The 13,216-nt window shown below is 31.8% G+C and overlaps 1 long non-coding RNA gene across 1 annotated transcript in view; it reads left to right on the forward strand.

Annotated features, from left to right (window-relative positions):
* The first annotated feature begins 7,039 nt into the window (after window positions 1-7,039).
* The window catches only part of LOC127699889 (uncharacterized), a 28,087-nt gene continuing 21,910 nt past the window's right edge, over window positions 7,040-13,216 (forward strand). The window contains exon 1 of the long non-coding RNA XR_007981273.1: window positions 7,040-7,143. This is a non-coding gene — a long non-coding RNA (uncharacterized LOC127699889). The remainder of the gene's footprint in view (window positions 7,144-13,216) is intronic.

The raw sequence follows: 13,216 nt of genomic DNA on the forward strand, positions 1-13,216 counted from the left end.
AAATAGTTAAAATTTAAATGTTGAGAGTGGAGAAATATTGTAATACACGAGTTATATGGGTGGTATCTGTTTCTCTAATGATTTTTATCCTTCTGTTTCAAAGATTTGCAGAAAGTTGTGTTCTTTTTATGTGAGATCATCAGGCATGGTCGCCTTTTTTTCATGACGTCACAATAGGAAATTCAAAAGAAATCAAGAAAATTTAACCTCATAATTAAATTTCGACCAATCATTTGCTGAGAACAGATATAACACTAGTGATGAGAAAAAATTTTCTCACACTGCTCAAGAAATGTGAAAATAGCACAAAAAGTAGAGAAATGCCTTCATTTGGACGATTCATTTGTCAATGTTAAACTTTGTGTTAGGTCCACCTCTCAGATACTATAAGAAGAAGGTCATCTACTTGTGTGTTTTCTGTATTGAATGATTGTAAGGTGTACGTGTCTAACTGACAGGTTTCATTTTTAGCATTCCTGACCTTATTTTTGTCGAGCCTGCGACTTTTGTCGCAAAAGTGAGATATAGCGATCCTACATTCTGTCGGCCGTGGTGTCGACAGAAATATTCACTCTGTTAAATTTTTTTTGAAATTTTAATAACTTTCTTAAACTATCCTGGATTTCTACCAAACTTGGACAGAAGCTTGTTTATGATCATAAGATAGTATCCAGAAGTAAATTTTGTTAAAAAAAAAAAAATCCGTATTTTACTTATAAATGGACTTAGCTTTTCTGCCAGTTAACATTACATTCACTAAGTGGTTCAAGTTTAAAAAAATTTAATAAGTTTCTTAAACTATCCTGGATTTGTACTATATAGTTTGACAGAAGCTTGTTCATGATCAAAAGCTAGTTTCTAGAAGGCAATTTTGTAAAAAATTATTTCCTGTTTTTCTGTATATTACTTATAAATGGACTTAGTTTTTCTTCCAGTTAACATTACATACAGTCTGCAGTTAAAGTTTTTAAAACATTTATTAGATTCATAAAACATCCTGGATTTTTACCAAACTTGACCAGAAGCTTCTTACAATCAAAAGAAAGTATCTAGAGGAAAATGTTTAATAATTTTTTCCTCATTTTTGTTGAGCCTGCTTCTAACAGCAAAAGTAGGCGAGACACTGGATTCCGCGGAACCCTTAGAAATTTTTCATGGTTCAATGGTCAACGCTAAGGTTTCAGGGTCAGTAGATAGATATAAGAAGATGTGATATGAGTACCAATGAGACAACTCTCCATCCAAGTCACAATTTGTAAAAGTAAACCATTATAGTTCAAAGTACGGCCTTAAACGCAGAGCCTTGGCTCACACCGAACAGGTTCGTTTATCAGATATTTTAAACAATAATTCAACTATATTTGGTGTAGGGAATGATTGTCATGTGAACTTATCCCTCATACATGTCCTTGAAGCTTTTAAATTATGGATCAGTGATCATTGTTAAGTATTTATAGTCCGGTCAGAATTGAAAAAAATTGTAAGTGTGTACGTCTGTAAGGCTTGGTCCATCGAACCGTAACATAAATCATTGACTAGGTTAAGTGTATGTAAAACCTGTAATGAAACCTTATCTTAAAGACTTTCCTTTTACATTTTAAGTATAATCTGTACAGCAGGCATCCTGTTTTTATTTGACATAAACGTGAATCAAATAGTTCATTATTCAGATTCTGATTGAATATATTTCTATCCTCGAATCTTGAGGAATCTACTCTTTTTTATAACTACTACTTTGGATTCCTTTATTTTCGTTGGTATCCATATTCGAGAAATGAGGATTAATTGTTTTTTCCTGTTTCGATTTCACGATTTTGCCAATGTCTGCATACAAGCCTAAAGAAAATATGTACTTCGTTGAATATTAAATACATAATACGTAAACCCACGAAATCAAAGAAATTTGATACCCCATGAATAATGATAAATCCAGAGTATCAAGAACGGGTGTTATGTTGATATTTTGCAAGAAATTTCTAATTGTTAAAAGGTTAGTAATAGATTAAGTAGATATTCCTTTTAAAAAGCATATCGTCGCTGGTGCTTCCAAAATGTGGTATATGACAAATTTTTCAACAACAAAAAAATCTCACAAACAGGCTTTAAAAATTTGTTCGAAATATTTGCTTCAAAAATGTTGTATGTGAACTTGAACATTTTTGCATATGGATGTGAAATAAAAACTTGGACATTTCTGGATAATATAAAATCTAATCTTATTTTTACATAACTAAAGAAATCTACAAGTTTTTGATTCTCAAAGCCATTTTACAACCAAACTTTAAAACAATAGGATTGGCAATTTTGTCACATGTCTTATTTCAAATGTTTTGATTGGTCTGAATGTGTGATATTTTGGAATATCAGAGATTCCTCCCGCCAAGCCGGTTTGTGTGAAAAAGTAATTTTTGCAAAAAAAGTCATATACGACATTTAAGAAGCCCAGCGACGATATATTCTAAACTGATGAAAGTCAAATAAAACTCTAGAAATTGTCAAATCAAACTGACACTATAGTATGGTCAAAGCAAACTGACAACATAGCATGGTCAAATCAAACCAAACTGACAATATAGTATGGTCAAAACAAACTGACAATAAAGTATGGTCAAAACAACATGACAATATAGCATGGTCAAATCAATATGACGACAAATAATATTACCAAACATTCATGGTCTTTGATCATTGATGGTTTTTAGATGATCGAACGAATAGACGGATGGTAAATGGCAGTTACTTCAGTTCTCATTTTTCTCCTTCATCTTTCTGATCTGCGGTGGATTTTCTTTTATTTCCTATGAATAAAAATAACACTACATTAATTTCATGTGTATGAAGCGCTTTTCTAAATTATCCTTAATCAGGGACGCTCATACCAAAACAATTGAAAACCAAGGATCTATAAGAGACTTAAACACGTGAATAGATATTGGACCAAAAATGACCTCACAAATAATAAATTCGTCAAAGTCATTGCTTGAGGGAGTCAGGATCTTAGTTTCTCAATCTGTCTTAATCTGTCAACGGTAAATTTATGGCTGTGTTCAATTCAACATCAATATACTTTTTTGAAGATAAAAAATCCTAAAATACATAACCAGGTCTACATAAGGAAATGCCTGTACCAAGTGAGGAATATGACAGTTATTTTCCATTCGTTTGATGTGTTTCAGCTTTTGAATTTGCCGTTTATAAAGGACTTTCTGTTTTGAATTTGCCGTTTATAAAGGACTTTCTGTTTTGAATTTCCCTTGGAGTTCGGTATTTTTTTTATTTTACTTTATACATAAAGGATTTTTTAGCATCTTATTGTAACTATTAAAACATTGTTTTTTTTATTGATATCTTGATTTTCTGTATAGCATAGTCCAAATTTAAAATAACTTCTCTCAATTGTATCAACAACAAACTAGTATAAACGAAATAAAGGAGTTATATATGCGCATATGCGCTAAATAATGCAGATAAGGAGAGACTTACCCGACGACACACTTGGTCTTGTTTTCTTTTGGAAGTTTATGTGTTTCCATCAGTTTTTAATTGGTTTGTATATTTTAAATAAAAATACAAAATTCGAACATACGTTAAACTCTGCTGTCCCTTATATATGGCTATCAGCTCATTTTTTAAGGGACCCCCCCTCCCCCCAGTGTTTTCTCTATTTTGAATGATTTTTATATCTATAGAGGTGTTAAAGGTATTAGAAAACTTAAAAAGAGGGGATGATTCCATGGGGACAAAATCAATTTACAAAATTCAAAAATCGGTTAACAACTGCCGTTCCTTATATATCAGCTCATTTGTTAAGGGATTGTTCTTCTTTTCCTTTCCTGTTTTTTCTCTCTCTATTTAAATGATTTTCTTTATCTATTGAGGTGTTTAAGATGTTAGACAACTAAAAAAGAAGCGATGATACCAAGGGGACATCGAAAACATTATGAAAGAAGACAAACAAATTCACAAAACACTACAAAGAAAACTAAAGAAGGAGCAAAAAGAACCTCACCAAAAAAATAGTGGTGATTCCAGGGGCACTGGATTCTACTCAACAAGTGGCATCCGTTGTGTTACTAATGCTAAGTACAAATTCGGTATTATCAAAATAAAAAAAAAGAGAGGACATGATTGTGGTTACTACATTTTTAACATATTTGTGAGGTCAGGAGTATGAACAAATCTAACATATCCATACATGCCATTAAATCGACACAGGCTCCTTGGAGATTTTGAGTGTGCTAACTTAAGAATAGCCAAAGACTAAACTACGTCACATGAAGGATGGTTAACAGTTTTGGAAATAAACTAATCATGGAATGAGCTAGACAGAAATTGTGTTGCTGACTACAATGAAGGCAACAGCAGTATACCCTGTTCAAAAGTCATTAAACGATTGAGAGAAAACAAATCCGGGTTACAAACTTAAAAACCGAGGGAAACGCATCAACTATAAAAGGAAAAAAACGGATTAACAGACACACTGAAGTGCAACAAAAACAAACCCCAACATACATAGAAACGGACTATTTGATAACAACTACCATATTCCTGACTTGGTACAGGACATTTTAAGAAAAAATGGTGGGTTGAACCAGGTTTTATGGCTAGCCAAACCTCCCGCTGATATGGCAATGTTAAAAAAATATCGCTAAAATGACAACACTACGTGACAGAAATACAGTACAAACAAATGCAAGAACACTCAGTACAGAGAAACGCATAAATAAATAATATAATAGTACATTACAACATGTAAACCGCAAAATAACAACGGACATCTTCCATTCATGACAGCACAGGACACCACAAACAGTGACTTTTTGACAAATGTGGGACTGATGATACCAAAGGGATATGCAAACTAAAAGGTTGGCAACAAACTGAAAACGTCATAGCAAAAAAACAAAAACTGATCAACTTGTTTGGAGGAACATGTTTGATTTTTGGTTACAAAAACATTATTTTTTGATAATTGGCTTGTTCACTCTTTTGCATGAGTGTAAAGGACAATATCTGGGTTTTCATAGCTCTTTAACTTCGTACTTGATTTGTCTTTACGCCTATTTTTTATATTACGCGCCTCTATCTAACATCTTCATGAACCTAGTAAATTTGATGAGGTTTCGAACCAATGAGTGGATTTCGCTATTGACGGACGTTTCATACTCAATGGTGTCACAAGCCTAGGAGTAAGCAATTCTGTGGTGACGTGAAATACGCTTGATATAATCATTGTATATATTCACTGTTTATAAGATGTTGAACTAAATGACTTTCTCCCCAGCGGCAAATATGACCTCAATCTTTTTTAGCAAAATGCTTTCGTTTTGTTATACACTTCAACTTAACACTTGATTTTGCATTCCACCTATTTTAATTCAAACACACCTGACGACTGGGTCGATGCCACTGCTGGTGGACGTTTTGTCCCCGAGGGTATCACCAGCCCAGTATGCAGCACTTCGGTGTTGACATGAATATCAATTATATGCTCATTTTTATAAATTTACTGTGTGCAAAAGTATGAATTATTCGAAATATTAAGGATTTTCTTATCCCAGGCATAGATTACCGTAGTCGTATTTTGCATATTTTTTTTGGAATTGTGGGTCTTCAATGCTCTTCAACTTGATATTTGTTTAGCTTTCTAACTATTTTGATCTGATCGTCACTGATGATTCTTTTGTAGACAAAACGCGCGTTTGGCGTATCAAATTATAATTCTAGTACTTTTGATAACTACTTATATAGACAAAACGAGCGCCTGACGTACACAATTATAAGTTAAGTATCTTTGAACGTAGCCATAGCTTGTAAAACCAGCTTAGTAGTCAATACATATGTCATTAAAACAGTCATTCAACTTGAGCTGGCCTTCCAACTTTTTTTATTCGAGCGTCATTGATGAGTCTTATGTAAACAACATGCGCGTTTGGCGTACCGAATTATAAGCCTTGTATCATTAACGAGTTATGTCAATAGTAATTGGAACATGAACAGCAACTTTTAACATAATGGATGCAAATTGGTGATGAGGATGTTTTGGTTCAAACTTCATAATGTTTGGTAAATTTTCTAGAATATTTATGAAGCTATAAATGTGGGAAAAGTATTTAGCAATCCACTTTATCTGGATGAACAAGATCAGAAGGAATAATAAAGACATGCAGTTTAGACTATTATTATTACTGACAACCATTATATGCAAACCATGAGATTATGTACTGAGAAGAACGCCAACTGTTCAATTTGAGAATTGAAATTAATATAAAATGAAAGAATAATGTCAAAAATCTTCATAAAAAACTCTTGAACAGTTCACGAATATGTATCAAACAGCCACATACACACGCAGTTAGATTTTAAACATTTTAATGTATTTGATTTGATACTTTCAAATTCCTTGTATCTTTTACCCAGCTAACATACTAATTGCAATACATGTTATGCTTTAGTTTCGTATCATGAGTTCCATGATATAGATCTGCTACTTGAAAGAAATTAATTGAAGCATAGGTTCGTAAAACTAAATTCATCTCTCATAAAGTCTGAATAACATTTCGAGATGATATTTTTGCTTTGTTTAAACATAAATATACATTAAGTGCATAATAATATGTATTCTAAAATGATAAAGCAACGAAAATTAAAAAAAAAGTAATCTTTATAATAATCTCAAATTTTATCAAACACAATTAGCATGACAGAAAACACACAAATTTAATTATAAATCCATAAAATGTTCAAATAATCCACGCTTTGTATTACACAGGAATTGATAAAACCGATCACTTAACTTTTATGAGGGTCTCTATTGGGTTTACAGAGAAGAGAATTGTGGACAAAAAATACATAAAAATAGATCAAACAATAAACAATAAAGAATAATAGGGTGGTTAAAACAAGTATAGATAATAAAAGTAAAACCTTTTAAAGGATAAAAAAATAATGGTCTTAAAAATAATGAATACAAAAATGACGACCCCTTCCCTGACCCTCCACAAGGTTGTTATAAGGAAGTTTTTTTTCTCAACTTCTGTACAATTTGATATAGATATGTTAACAAAGGCAATGGAATTAAACAACACATAGCAAATAACACATCAAGGTTTTCAGGATGGGTTAGGAAATCATCATTACACGGTAAGGTTTAGTTTCTGTCTTGTTTAGATCATATTATGAATGAAGTAATTTCGAAGGAACTAAGATTCCAAATCTTTCTGGCAATGTTGAACTTAGTTCATATATCAATGAAATATCCCATAGTTTTTGTAATTGCGTTGACGAAATCAAAAAGCGAAAGATAGGTATGCTGTTTCTGGTGGTGATTGCATCGGCGGTCGGCGTCAACATTCTGTTAAAGTTTTTTATTAGTGCAGTTTGTGAATATCATTTCCATGGAGAATATTTGACCCTGCCCCCTATGTCATGGTCTACTGACTTTTAAACTTTTCTTAAGATTACATGTTACAGTTTGTGATAAAATCATTGTAAGATGAACCACTTATTAGAAGTTAATACTATTTGGTATGCAGTTGTATCGTGAATTTGAACATTTTCCTTTTGATTTCACAGCCATATATGTTTTAAGATTCTGGACAGGACATGTTACTCGAAAATATTAGGAAATGACGCCTTCTGCATCAATGCAGCAACGTTACGCGTTTATGTCCATTCGCAGAAATATATCAATGAAATGCACGTGTATTATTGACCTAATCATATTTTCATTAATTATGAAGGAATTCAGGCAACACTCTACCAGCTCTATTTCAAGAGTCACTTCTGAACATTTCAAAAATATTCCCTCTTAAGTATCTCTTAAAATCACCTGCATTAAGATATTCAATTTTCAAAATAGTAACTCATAGACTGAATATATATCAGTGTATACAATGTGCAGATCAAGGTAGTTCATTTTCACTGTCATACGCGATAATTACTATTGTAGAATAAAGGATGATTGGAAAACTGCGTTTGTTTACGGTTTAAAAAATACCGAATAATTTATTTAAATGTATGTTTAAACACAATTTTATAAAAAAATACGAATTGTCAATGTACAATAACTTCCGAATATTTGTTAATGATCTGACAGAATCTAGAATAAAGGATGATTTGAAAACTGCGTTTGTTTACATTTTGAAAATACCAAATAATTTATTTAAACCCAATATCATTCAAAATATGCATTTTCAATGTACAATAACTTCCGAATGTGTGTTAATAAACCGACAAAATCTAGAATATCGTTTATTGAAGATCTGTTTCACAGATCTCTTTATATATAAATGAGTATCACGACGATTGCTACATTTGTAGCAGGATCTGCTTATCATTCCGGAGCTCCTGAGATCACCCCCGATGTTAGGTGGGGTTCTTGTTTCTTAGTCTTTAGTTTTCTATGTTGTGTATTGTATTATGCTGTTTGTCTTTTTGTCTCTTTTCGGTTTTGCAATAGCGTTGTCAATATAAAAATAAGGTGTGGTATGACTGCCAAGTAAACAACTCTTCACCAGAGACCAAATGACATAGAAGTTTACAAATATAGGTCACCGTGCACCCTTCAACATTGAGCAAAACCCAGTTGATTTTCGACTTATGACTTTGAATGTCCCTTTGGTATATTTCGACACTATTTTATTGAAAGCGGTTCATTTAAACTAAAAAAGAAAGGTGTGAGTGCGATTATTCCTGATGCAGGATTTTTGGGAGTGCGATGAATTTTCATTGTGGATTTATGTGATAATTAAACATGTGCTAACTGAAAATATTCATTTGATGATTTGATATTGTTGATCTTTACAATTTGAAATACAAACTTATCGTACATGCTTACAAGACATACGCACTGATGAAGTTGCATCGGTACTTGATGTATATATGAATAGTTATTCTTGTCAAAATGCAATTTTGACAATGTTGGCTAGATCAACGCTTTGCTTGTGGTTCGCAAATTCCCAGAAAAACGCGTGACAGTTAGTACATGTACCGTATCACAACGTGTCACAGTAAGTTAATGTAAGCTTAATGAATGAATTCCTCACAGTTTCGAGGTGTTGAAAATATGTAGGGTGTCACCTAGTCTGTCGTCTGTCGCCATTTAGACTGAATGTAAAACTACATTTAATTGGTCAATTAAGGGTTGCTGATGAAGAGAATTGTAATAGTAATTGATAGGAATGATTAGTTTTGGATACAAACCGCGCTCTCTGGTTAGTTGCAACGAATTGCTCTTGAACGTACGCGAACTAATTTCAACGGGTTGATCTATGGTACACAAAAAACTGTAATGTGTTGCTCCAACGTACGGGAACCAACAGGTACAAGTTGCTCTATCGAGCGTGTTAAAAGTAACATTATGATCTGGATTGTTTATTGTAAAAAAAAAGAACTGAAAACGTTACCTATTACTCAAGCGTGAATTAAATAATCGTTGTGTGAAACACTGTTTGTAGTCATAGATTCATCCATTAATGACATTTCATTAGTATGTGATGTATAGAATCCTTGAAAGACCCAAAACTAGAATTTAAACAGTTTTCCGTAGCGTAGATGTAATTTACTGTCTAAGATGTATTTATTAGCGGCAATACGTGAAATTATGCTGTAAGCTTAAATCCTAAGCAATTAGTTAATACCGAGGCATTAAGTGATTGCCTGAAATATTTAGTCATTAGGCTTATTTCCTGAAATCTGATGATGACTATTCAACCAATTGCCAAACATCATTTCAGGCAATAAAAAAATTAAGTGAACTTTGGGATTTTTGTTTTATCTACTAAGTACATGTACATCGTTTGCATTATATTCCAAATATTGATATAAATATATATAACAGATCTTCAAATTTGATTTTTTTCCATAAACGAAAACGATAAACTGGCTTACGAAAGCACAAAGATAATGTTCATGAATTTATTGTATATTCATATTATATATATATATAAAAAATAATCACATTAATTGGCAACGCTGAATAGTTCAATATTTTTGGAAAAACAGAAAAACACAAAACATCATAAGTCTATTGAAATGCAGATGATAAATTCAATCAACTTTAACTTGTAATAAAGATTGCTTATTCAAATGTCAATTCAATGCATCAGAAACATTTATTCATAAAAGCTACAGGAACATGATTATCTCCCTTTCTGAATATTACAATTCTTAACTTTTTCTCAATAAAAGTATAAAATAAGAGAAAGTCTTCAAAGTAATCAACATTTGTTCATGGATAATCAATAATATTTCAATTAGAAATATCGAAAATTAACTAAACATAATCATAATATCAATCAAGGGCACACAATTACAATTCAATATACATACCCTAAATAAGGAAATAGCAGACAATTTCACAGCAAAATATCATCCTCTTGTAGGAAAAACACATAGATCTACCTGTGAACAATACTGACTTTATCAGAACCTTTTATAATTAAAATATAAAACACATCTTTCATAGTATAAATATTGCTTATCAATGCCTATCAATTGGCACAATAAAACTATACTTCAAATTCAAATAATGATACAAAAACAAAATTTCGAAAGCGTATTTGCATTTGCAAAACTTCAGATGAAAATATAATATGTTATTTACATGTACATATCATAGTTTTTGTTCTTTTTGTATTTTATAAAACACTTTTATATAAAACAGTCATATTCAAAATCATTATAAATATTTACAAAATACACCAACCTTCAATCTTAAAATATTCTTGTTCACAAAACTGAGACACAACTACACCTGTCGATCAGTTATTTAGCAATAGTGAAAAACATACAATGTAGTGAACAGTTTTTACCTGTACACTAATTACTAGAATGAAGTAAATAATATTTTGAAATACCCTTAAATAATATTTGGACAAATAATCAAACTGTATCAGAAATATGATTTGATAAAATATATAAATGCTATTATAAAAATTATCTTTTCTTTTTTTCCATTTTCATTTAATTTCCAAATTTCGCTTCATTTACTGAACTCTATTCAAAGAGATATAACTCAAAAATAGCTAAGGTAATTTTTGACATGTTACACTTGCATTTTGTATTTAGTATTCAAAAATATTATGTTTCAAACAAGTGATTGTATATAACGAAAAGACGGTGAATTGATGATTTTGTCTATAATTATTTGAAGAGATTTCATACTTAACTGGTCGAGCTAGTTTTGGTCTGGTCAAAGGTAGACAAATGTAGATACAGATGGGTGCAGTCCTAACCTGTACAAAAGTTAACTTGGAGCAGACTTTTTTCCTGCTTTCCAAGTTAACTTATGAAATTTTAAGCAAACAAGGAAGTGAACTTCGTCGGTGGTAGACCAGACCTAGTTCTGCTTTTTTAGGACTGCTCCAGACCAGACCTGTGGACAAGTCTGCTATTGACCAGTCCTGGGGACAGGTCTGTCCCAGATCAGACCTGTGGACAGGTCTGCTACTGACCGGACCTCAGGACAGGTCTGCTTATGACAGATTGCCGTGTTTTAGACTTTTCATATTGGACCTGACCTTTAATTATGTAAACAATAATCGTAATGTTCTTTCCCCCCAGTATAGCAAAAAATGTACTCGTTAGTGAGTCTGTATACATATACACATTAACAATTTCTTTTTTTATTTTATATTCTTATATACATTAAATAATTGCTATACAATTTCAAACTTGTTGATCGACATATGTACATGCAGCTATCATAAAGAAAGGAAAGATTGTTTTACAATTGAAAGTCGGATAGAAAGGTTATCTAACGCATTGAAAAAACCTATTTTTATATGATGGGATATGAACATCATTGTTTGCGTCGGTCCCCATTTTTTATAATCTCTTTTTAAACATAATCATATGCATTACATGGATATTCATCGTAGTTCACCTTGTTTGCCTTGGATTTAAGATTCTGTTTTTTGACAAAATGTTCAAACAAAAATTGTATAGTGTCCGGATATATAAGGTGTTGTATAGTTATGAACTATTACGTCTTTTTCGGCAGATTCATCTTTCCCGTTTAAACATGATATCTGGGACGTATATAGTCGTCCTGAACATGAATGAAATATTTGCCCATGGACGTTTAGCTACCAACAAAATCAATAAAACGACATTATATACTAACTGTCAGTCAGTATACTATTCCCTGATTATACCTTCTCATACTTTTCATTATAAAATACAATTATAATCAATTATGTCAGTGTTGAATGATGCCGTCAATTTATTTTGTTATACGAGCCAGCCTGATATATCAAAAGTACTGATTTCTTGTGACATGTCAATATTTTGAATAAAAAAAGGACATGCTGGCACTCTTAATTGATGCGGCTAAAATTTTGTAGGCATAGTTTTCCAATATTGCTGTCATTTGTATTATACAATCCATCCTGAGTGAATAAAATTAGTGATTTATTATGCAGCTATATAAATTTTCATAATAAAGTGCAAATATGGTCAGTTTTGGTTGATGCAGTCAAATAATTTTGTTATACGAGCCAGCCTGAGATATCAAAACTATTTTTTTGTGGTGAGTCAATATTTTGAACATGTTGAATAAAAAGAGGACATGCTGGCCTTCTAAATTGATGCAGACAAAATTTTGAAGTCATTGTGTTCCTATATTGCTGTCATATGTATTATACAATCTATCCTGACACACAAAAAAAAAACTTACTGATTTATTATGCGGCCATATGATTTTACATAATAAAGGGAAAATATGGTCCGTTTTAGTTGTTTCGGTCAAATAATGTTGTTATACATTTTGTACGAGCCAGCCTGAGGTATAAAAACTACTGAGTTTTTGTGACGAGAAAATATTTTGATTAAAAAGAGGACATGCTGACACTCTTTATTGATGCAGATAACATTTTGAAGTCATTGTGTACCAATATTGCTGTCATCTGTATTATACAATCTATCCTGACATAGAAACTTACTAATTTATTATGCGGCCATACTTGGCATGCATTATATTACCGCCAAAATGGTCTGTCGTCTTGTAATCGATAACTGTACGCTATTTTCTTTACTTCATTGTTGACGAGTAACTGCAGGAACAGTAGTATGTGTTTAATTTCTTATGATTTCATTACACGTTTATCCTGTGTATATATTCCCAAAATGATGGAATCAAATGTAGTAATCATAAAGGCGTGGAAGTTGGCTTGTGTGAAAAAAATAGTTTTTGAAATTATAAATTTCCCTCACC

This window comes from Mytilus californianus, unplaced genomic scaffold (assembly GCF_021869535.1).
Source record: "Mytilus californianus isolate M0D057914Y unplaced genomic scaffold, xbMytCali1.0.p SCAF_43, whole genome shotgun sequence".
Taxonomy (NCBI): domain Eukaryota; kingdom Metazoa; phylum Mollusca; class Bivalvia; order Mytilida; family Mytilidae; genus Mytilus; species Mytilus californianus.